General features: G+C 40.7%; 1 pseudogene; it reads left to right on the top strand.

Annotated features, from left to right (window-relative positions):
• Nucleotides 1-8,480: 8,480 nt before the first annotated feature.
• Nucleotides 8,481-8,549, top strand: LOC144223000 (U6 spliceosomal RNA; annotated as a pseudogene).
• Nucleotides 8,550-9,392: the final 843 nt, after the last annotated feature.

The raw sequence follows: 9,392 nt of genomic DNA, 5'->3' as shown, positions 1-9,392 counted from the left end.
CACACACCTCCTCATTTGTTTGTTTTGAACTCTAGAAACAGTTTTCAATCTATTTTCAGTTAAAGCTGGTTCACACTGAAAATTTTGTAGCAAATTGCCTAAGATGATTAATCAAACAGTGCATACTTTTCCTACATTTTCTTTCAGTGATGTTTGGGAATACAGTTACATTTTAAAATTTGCTTTATACCGTTTAAAATCTCTGAAGAAAAACTAGGTGGTATGATGGTCAAGAGTTCAAGTCTCACATCTTTGGTAGCAGTGCCATGAATTATTTCCACCCGTTTTGAAAATAGCAAGTGTGTATTCCATATCTGCTTGGGGTACTTGGTTAGACTGCATTTAAAATGCTAATGAATGTTAATGGATTAGAATTCAAACTTTTAAAACTTAGAAATACTTAAGAATGTATTAGAAAGTGCATGCTTTATGTTGAAAAGAAACGCTTTAACATTCCCCATTCTTGCTTTTTTCAGAAATCTACATTAATTTTGCATGTGCACAAACTGAAACAAAAACATTTTGTGGGGTTATAAATTTCTTGTTATTTATTAAGATTCAGTATTAACTTGACCTTTGAAACCTTGGTCCCATTAACTTACTAGTCACATTGACCAACGTTTTAGGCTATAGTGATGCCTAGAATTTTGACTAAAAGTAGTTACTTACTATTTTAACATTCCAAAAGTTTTGTGATTTCTTTTTTTCCTGGTTACCGCATTTTCTCCATTATCTTCCATTAAATGGCCACAGTGTGTACTGTTTGAATGTTCCATCCAAAAGATATAGCTTCAGAAGCACAGTGGTTGCCCCCACGGTCCAGGAGACCTTGTCTGTAGTACAAGGATGGAGTTCTGTCTACTGAAACAAACAATACTCTTAAAACAGAGATGTAGTCTGTCATATTTTCTAATAAATTCTTTTGATAAGCAAAGAAGTGTCTTTAACATTTTATTCTTATGACTCCTGGGAAATGGTGACTTTTGCCTCATTATTAACTCTTTCCAAACAGATGAATTATTTCTTGGATTTGCACCAACATAACTAGCATCATAGTTAAATTAGTTGTAAAGCAAGCTTAGAGTTAGCTCTAAGCATATAGTTTAATAGCATTTTTCCTAATTACAAAATCACTGTTGGAAAGTAGGAAAGCTTTATTTAAAAAAAAGTTGTAGAAGAGGGAAGACACGGGAAAACAAGAAAAATCACCTGTAATCCTACCATTTAAAGGAGACAGTGCCAAACTGGCCAGAACTATGTTGTAACTTACCCTTTTCACTTAGTGATGTATTTAGAAGTTTCCATCTTAATAATTCTACAGCATGATGTTTAATGGCTACATGGTATTCTATTACATATGGTACCGTCACTTAAAAAAAAATTTTTAATGTTTTTTATTTTTGAGAGAGCATGCACAGGCAGGGAAGGGGCAGAGAGGGAGGGAGACACAGAATCCAAGATAGGCTCCAGGTTCTGAGCTGTCAGCACAGAGCCTGATGCAGGGTGCAAACCCATGAACCATGAGACCATGACCTGAGCCAAAATTGGACCCCTAACCAACCGAGCCGTCCAGGTGCCCCTCTTCATTGCCTTTTTAACAGCACTTCATATTTCTTGTCCTGGAGATACAAAACTTTTAATATTGAAGCCATCTTTCTTTAATGCATTTTCTGTTTTCATCCCATCTCCATTCTCTCAAACAATTGCTGTTTCCTCTATATCAAACTGGAATTCCCTTGCAGTAAAATCCAAGTTCCTTAGTTCCCAGAGTGTTGCCATCTGACCAAATCTTTTAAAGCCCCAACTGTGACTTAGATTCTTTATGTACCAGTTCATCATAGACACTAAAGACTAATCTGATAGCATCATTCAACATACAGTGTCCACCTCGTGTGTGTTACACACTAGGGAAGAGTAAGCAAAACAATACTCTTTCTACTCACAGAGCTGTGTAATGTGGAAAGAACAGCTATCTATTTCTATATCTGATAAGGAATGACTGGACTATAAGGTGATCCAAGAACCTGTGATAGGGTAATTGGACTTAACAGTGATCAGTGAGAATCCCTGGGAGAGATGGCACTTAAGAGCTAAAGTAAGAACTAAGCAAGGAGAAAAGAAGTGGCAGACGATATAGAAAACAAATGGTCTGGGGCCTGAAAGTGTGGAGAACCCAAGCCTAAACTGACTAGAGTGAAGACTGGTGGGGACTTCGTAGGGCAATATATTTTGTAAAGAAAACGTTTTGAAATCTTTCAAGCAGGAGAGGTTTGATATGAGCAGATTTGCATTTTGAAAGGTTACTCCTAATCTTTCAGTGGCTCAAACGTGGTTAATAAACATGAAAAAGTGTTCAACTTCACAGTTAAATAATGTTGTAAATGTTCTTTTATCAAATTGATAAATTCTGGCAAGAGTACCGTAGAAATAGACTGGTTGGAATTTGTACAATTTTTCTTTCTAAAAGGCAACTTACAAATAAGTATAAAGAGCCTTAACAGGGCCGTATCCTTTTTCCATGATGATAAAAACACACTGGTTCACATAGTCCTTTCTAGTATTTAATAGAGGAAAATTGGAGGGAATGGTTAATCTGTGGTTCATATGAAGGTGTTTTACAGCTGTTGTAAATGTTTTCAGGGAAAAAAATTACATTAAATGGAGAACAAAGGTCACAAACTGCGGTTGACCAGAGGGGGCTAGGACTCTAGCCAACCCCTGCAGAGTCACAAATCCCCATAGAATGTGTGACTCTCCAGATACTTCACTACCAACAGCCTACTGTTGGCTGAAAGTCTTACCAACAACATAGTGAACATATATTTCGAATGTTATATGTATTATACACTATATTCCTATAATAATGTTAAGCTGGAAAAAAAATGTTACAATCCTTAGGAGGAGAAAATACATATTTATTAAAAAAAAAATCTGTGTATGAGTGGACCTGTGTAGTCCAAATCCATGTTACTTAAGGGTCAAATGTATACCTAATATTCCACCTGAATTTTTTTAAGGCAAAAAATACAGATTATTAATGAGTTATTTCTGAGTGGCAGAAGATCTTTTTAAAATGCTTTTCTTTAGCTTCCAAGTTTACTACAGTGAACAAGAGTTGTATGATCAGAAAAAACTTGAGAAAATTGCAGCCCTTCTTGCTTGGTACATGACAGTGGAGGAGTGGGCAGGAGGCTTTGCTCTAGGCCGAGGAGCTACCAATTTCTCAATTTAGAACTGGACTGGCCTGAACACCTGTGACAGATGTCTGACGGCTCTCCATACTCAGCTCCCCAGCAGGGAGCACAGGCTCCTATGGTAGGTGATGGGTGCTAGTCTGTGAGTAGTCAGCACCCACTGGCTTTATGGGCATTCCTTAGTCATAAAGAAGTGGATTTCCCAAACCATAACTAATTTGGGGATAGTTCTCCCAATCCTTCGATCACTAGAGAAGATAATCCCCTTACAGTTAGTAGGGGTCTTGGTTTTACAGCTCACAGAGAACGGAGGCACAGTTTTATGTGCCTGAGTCACGCTGAGTATGTTACTAAACCTCTGAGCCAGAGTGGCCTATATAAGGGTTTGCTGCCTACTTACCTAGAGGATTAAGTGAGATTATAGACAGGAGAGTCATAATTTCCTGTATATTTACTTGGGAGAATTTCTGCTCTATAATCCAGACTGGTTTGCCCCGTCTCATCTTGGATAATGATGGAAATACAACTTACTTGTACAGTGGTTTGCAATCTGCTGCATATTCAGGGTCACACAGAGAGCTTAAAAATAAAAAAAAAAATTTAAAGCCCCCCAAAACAATACACAGAGACTTCCAGGAAGATGGTGGAATAGGAAGATTCTAATGTTCCATGGATACAACTAGGTAACATGCACATCAGTGTAAATAACCCAGAAGATGATCCAAGGACTGACAGAACACACTCTCCATAACTAAATGCAGGTAAGCGGCCAACATCAAAGAAGGTAGGAAAGGGGGCAGACACAGTGAGGAGCTTAACTGCTCTCGGAGCCAGGTGCTGGAGGGAAAGGAAACTTTGAGAGACTTCAGGAACCAAAGAGCTGGCTGGCACCATTTCCCTCCCCTGTTCCCTGTCCCCATGGACACCTGTGGGAACCAGTGCAGCACAACTCTCTCCCTAACTTGCTCATGACTGTGAACTTGCCCTTGCATTCTCCTGCAGACATGTCCCTCCAGCCAGGCTTCTAGGTCTCTTCCCACAGCAGGCCTATGCAAACCTTACTGACACTGCATGACCCACCCCTGGCTCTTCTGTGGATCCGCCTACCCCACTGAATCCCCCAGGCTTGGTTCTTGGTAGTTCCAGATCCCCTCTTGCAGTAGACCTGCATGGACCTTGCGAACACCACACGCCCTGCTGCTGTGTTCTGTGGATCTGCCTCCAATATGCCCTTGGCCACAGACCACCCAAAGTGGTGCCACGAGCCTGGCCGTGTTCAAGCAGCCTCAACCAGGGCCAGCACCACTTCCAAAGTGACTTGTGCACTGGGGAGAGAGGAATATAAGCACCAGTCCCAGTGCAGCTCCAACAACGGGCTGGGGGCAGCCATCTGGTCTGACCGCAGGCCCTGCCCACCGCTGAAAGCTTCTCAGGGGACAACACAGAAAGCAACCTGAAGTTTGGTGCTACTGCATCTCTGGCAAACACCTGGTCTAACTCAAGCATAAGGTGGCCCCAGACTAGCCCACTAACAACACGGGCCAAACCCTGCCCACACAGGCAGAGAATCACTGCAGACGACTAGACTAAAGGGAAAGGTGGCTCAGTCACACCACCAGAGTGCATGCAACAGACATAAGAGACACCTGTGAAGTGCCCGTTTCTGATGGACAGAGGACATTGCACTGCAGGGCACGACAGGACCTCTTCTTCATAAGGCCAATACTTTAAAGAGCAGGAGATGTAGCTGACTTTCCTAACCCGTAGAAACAGACAATGGACAGTTAGACAAACTGAGGAGACAGGAGTATGTCCCAAATGAAAGAAGAGGACAAAACCACAGCAAGAGAGCTAGCTAAATGAAACCAAGGTAAGTAATATGCCTGACAGAATTTAAAGTAAGGTCACAAAGCTATTCACTAGACTCCAGAAAAGAGTGGAGGACTTCAGTGAGACCCTTGACAAAGAGAGAGAAAACAAAAAGAACCAATCAGAGATGAGAACCTCAACTTTAAAAAGTAAAACTACACTAATGGGAATAAATGTAGACTAAAGGAAACAGAAGAATGGATCGGTGACCTGAAGAATAGAGTAGGAGAAAGCAATCAGGCTGAATAGGAGAGAGAAAAAATTATACTAAAAAATAAAAATAGGTTTAGGGGAACTCAGCTACTGAACATGGGTCATAACATTCCCATTATACGGATCCCAGAAGGAGAAGAGAGGGAAGAGTGGGTGGAAAATGTAATTCAAGAAATATCTGAAAGTTTCCCTTTTCTGGGGAAAGAAACAGAAATCCAGATCCAGGAGGCACAGAGATCCCCCCACCAAAATCAATCCAAGGAAGTCCCCACCAAGACACACAGTAATTAAAATGGCAAAAAGCACTGATAAAGAATTTAAAGGCAGCAAGAAAACAGTTACATACAAGGGAAATTATAAGGCTATCAGTGAACTTTTCAGCAAAAACTTTGCAGGCCAGAAGAGAGGTGCCTGATGTGTTCAAAGTGCTGAAAGAAACAAAAAACAAAAAAACCTGCAGCTACTCTACCCAGCTAGGCTATCATTCAGAGTAGAAAGAGAGGAAGAGTTTCCTAGACAAATAAAAGTTAAAGGAATTTATCACCAGTAAACCACCCCTATGAGAAATGTTAATGGGCTTTTTTGAATGGAAAGGAAAGACCATTAGTAAGAGTAAGAAAAGTAGGAAGAACAAAAACAGCAAAACTATATAAAAATCAGTAAAGGGATTCACAAGATGAAGGGATGTAAAGTATGATACCAATACCTAAAACGTGGGGAGGAGGGAGAAGAGTAAAGAATAGGTTCAAATTTAAGCTTAATTTCAACCATCAACTTAATATAAATTGCTACGTGCATAAGATGTTATGGGGATTAAAAGTACACTGAAATCGATTAGCACTGAGCAATGTATAGAAGTGGTGAATCACTATACTGTACACCTGAAACGAACATAACACTGTATGTTAACATGCGAACTATACTAGAATTAAAATTAATTAGTTAAAAAGGCAATACACAGGCTCCATCTAGCTAATTTAACCAGTCTCTGGGTTTGGGGTAGTTTAAACAAGTGTGTGCAAACAAGAAGCAAAACCACTATGTAACTTTTTTAGATCCCCTATAGATCACAGCTGTTCTGTCAGAACAACATAATTAGATCACAGCTTGTCTTTAAAACCATTTAGATTCTATCCTCCCTTTCAGAGGCAGCAACAGCCCCTGACAGTTTGCCTGCACTCTTTTTAAACCGTGTTTTCAAGTACCACTTTATCTGGGGTTTAGATCTCAGTCAGCAGAGAAAGAAGATCTTGAACATTTCTTGGGTGCTCACACAGTTTCAAGGTGCAGTGAGACTCCTGTAGGAACCGAGCTGTTGGTCAGGTCAGGCTGTGTATGCTTCATTCAACAGGCTTTTATTCACACACTTGCCTAACGGAATTACAGACACTTCTCAAATCAACCATCGTAACATGGCTTTTTCTAAATCGTTATTTCCGGAAGTCTTTCTTTTATACTTTAATAACTGATAACATGTCCTCCTTAGCTCTAGCAAAACCAATTATGATTACCAATCACAGCAGCAGTGACTTGAGTGCTTACTGGCTCTGTGCCAGTATTTTATTGGCATTATGTCCCTTAATTTTTGTAAGAACTTTTAAAGTAGGTCCTATTATTAACCTAAGTTTTCAACTGAAGAAATGAGGATGAGGTTCAGTTACTTAGCCAGGATCACTCAGACCTCAGAAGAGCCTGAGTCCAAAGCCTATGCTTGCTTGTAACCATCTCTCAACGCTGCCTCTTGGCGCATCACAAGATCTACCCAGCCACATGCCCCACACTTACTCTTTCTCACCCAACCTACCCAGTCTGGGCACCAGAAATGGCTTGTCTGTATTTTTATTTCCATTGCCTCCCTCCACAATACATGAAGCTCTCATAATCACTCACCTAGTCAACTGTCTTAACCAAATGGTCCCTCTATCTGGTCTTCTCTCCCAGTTCATCCTTCAGACTTACTTTAACCACTTAATTCCATTAACATTAATTAAATACTTGCCCTGAGCAGAATTCCCATATGCATTATTACCAACAAAATTTTACAGCAGAACACCTTCTAAACAAAATCTCACGCCATTATGAATGGGTGTGCCCAGGCTGAAGGTGAGGCACCCAGTGCCTTTGTGGCATCTATGGATAGTTTCAGGTTCTCTTAGCACTGAATACGGCCTGTATCCATGATTTGCAAAACTCTTATACGCTGTGGTAGTATCTTAGTAGATACTAGATAACTAGACAGCTAAGAAAATGATCAACAGAAGAAGTGCATCCCCATCAAGTACACCAACAGAGAAGAATGTTCATGGTATTATTTGTAATAGCCCAAACTGGAAACATCCCAAATGCCACCAATGTTGGAATACTATTCAGCAGTGAAAAAAGGTACTGCTGTTACTCACAACCATACAGATGAATCTTACAACCAACCTGAGTGAATGATGAAGGAAACAAAAGAATACAATTCATTTTTTTAAAATACTGCATTTCTATATTAAGTTCAAAAATAGACAAAACTATATTATAGCATTTAGAGATCTACCTTCAGGTGATTAAAGAAAACTTAAGAAATTCTAAGTGATTGTCCTTAAAATCAGGATAGGGCCACTGGTGTGGGGAAGGCAGGAGTCGTGACTGGGATGAGACAAAAGCCTCCTGGGAAGGAGCTCCGAGGTCTACGTCTTGATCTGGGCAGTGGTTACAGAGGGGTTTGCTTTACACTACGAAAGCTCTACTCTAATTTTATGCATTTTTGTTACATGCCTCTGAGGTAGGGGTTTCAAAATAAAACTTTGTTACAAAAAAAAAAAAAAATCAAGAGGCCAGCAATTAGCTCCAAACCATTGTTTACATTTGTGATAGGTAGGGATGCCCGAGTGGCTCAGTCGGTTAGGCAGCCGACTTTGGCTCTCAGGTCATCTCGCAGTTCCTGAGTTCGAGCTCCGCATGGGCATCTGTGCTGACAGCTCAGAGCCTGGAGCCTGCTTTGGATTCTGTATCTCCCTCTCTCTCTCTCTCTCTCTCTGCCCCTCCCCCACTCATACTCTCTCAAAAATAAGCTATTAAAAAAAATCTAGATTTGTGATAGTCAAATCTATCCTTCATCTTCTCCCTTCTTTTAATCCAGTCCCAATGGGAAAAATAAATCATATATTTGGGGGGGAAATGCCCACTGGAAGAATTCTGCATTGCATAAAATGTGCTTCTGTGCTCGCTTTGGCAGCACATACACTAAAATTGGAACGATACAGAGAAGATTAGCATGGCCCCTGTGCATAAAATGCGCTTCTGTTTGGAACCAGAAAAACTGAGCAACAAATGTGCCAGTGCCTACTCCGTGCAAGAGGGTGAAGTCACTGTGTGTGTACTTAAAATCGTGCTTTCTGTATTAAGTCGTGGCAGCTTCTGTTCCTTTCTTTCAGTTATTATTTTAACAAACTGTGTCAATTTTCAAAGGCTGCACGACTCAGAAAGTTGCCTATTCCCAGGCAACTGCCCTGGAAGAGTGAATTTGTTGAAAGGGTCAACTCCCAAATTAGTCTTGTTGTCTTTCACGCAGTTCAGTTGCAAACACAGCATCATTGCTGGTCATTCAAATCAATAAACTCTCTCTAAACCAAGGGCTAAATATTTCTCTATCAGGTTAGGGGAACAAAGTACAGTTGAGAGATTCTGAAATCCCAACCCTACACCCAACCAAATGTGGTTCAACCTGTTTGTTATGATTGTTTCCAGACTACACTTCAGGGAGCCCTTTACTTGGTGACCAAAGCATGTCTGTGCTTTAGCAACATCTAACTCACACGGCACCATTTAATCTATAACCTCTCTTTTTGAACAGGACCTCTCCAAACTCCAGCATTCTCTTAGCACTGTTAGATCTGTCAAATTTCTATCAGCCCTTAAAGTCTCCAAAAGACATTGTTATTTCTCCACGAAGCCCTTCCCACTTTGCCTTCCCCCACCCATCAATCAAGTGAAGCCTCCCTCAAGACTGAACCCCCAAGACATAATTCTCATATAGCCCAGGTTTTACCTTTGTTACTGGGGAGCGTTTGGAAGCTGGTCTCAACCTCACAGCAGGACTGTCTCTTTAATCTTCCAAAGGAGCAGCAGAAG

This window comes from Crocuta crocuta, unplaced genomic scaffold (genome assembly GCF_008692635.1).
Source record: "Crocuta crocuta isolate KB4526 unplaced genomic scaffold, BGI_CrCroc_1.0 scaffold30, whole genome shotgun sequence".
NCBI classification, from domain to species: Eukaryota; Metazoa; Chordata; class Mammalia; order Carnivora; family Hyaenidae; genus Crocuta; species Crocuta crocuta.
Note: the sequence above shows the minus strand (reverse complement) of the source record. Positions and strands in the feature narration are given on the sequence as shown.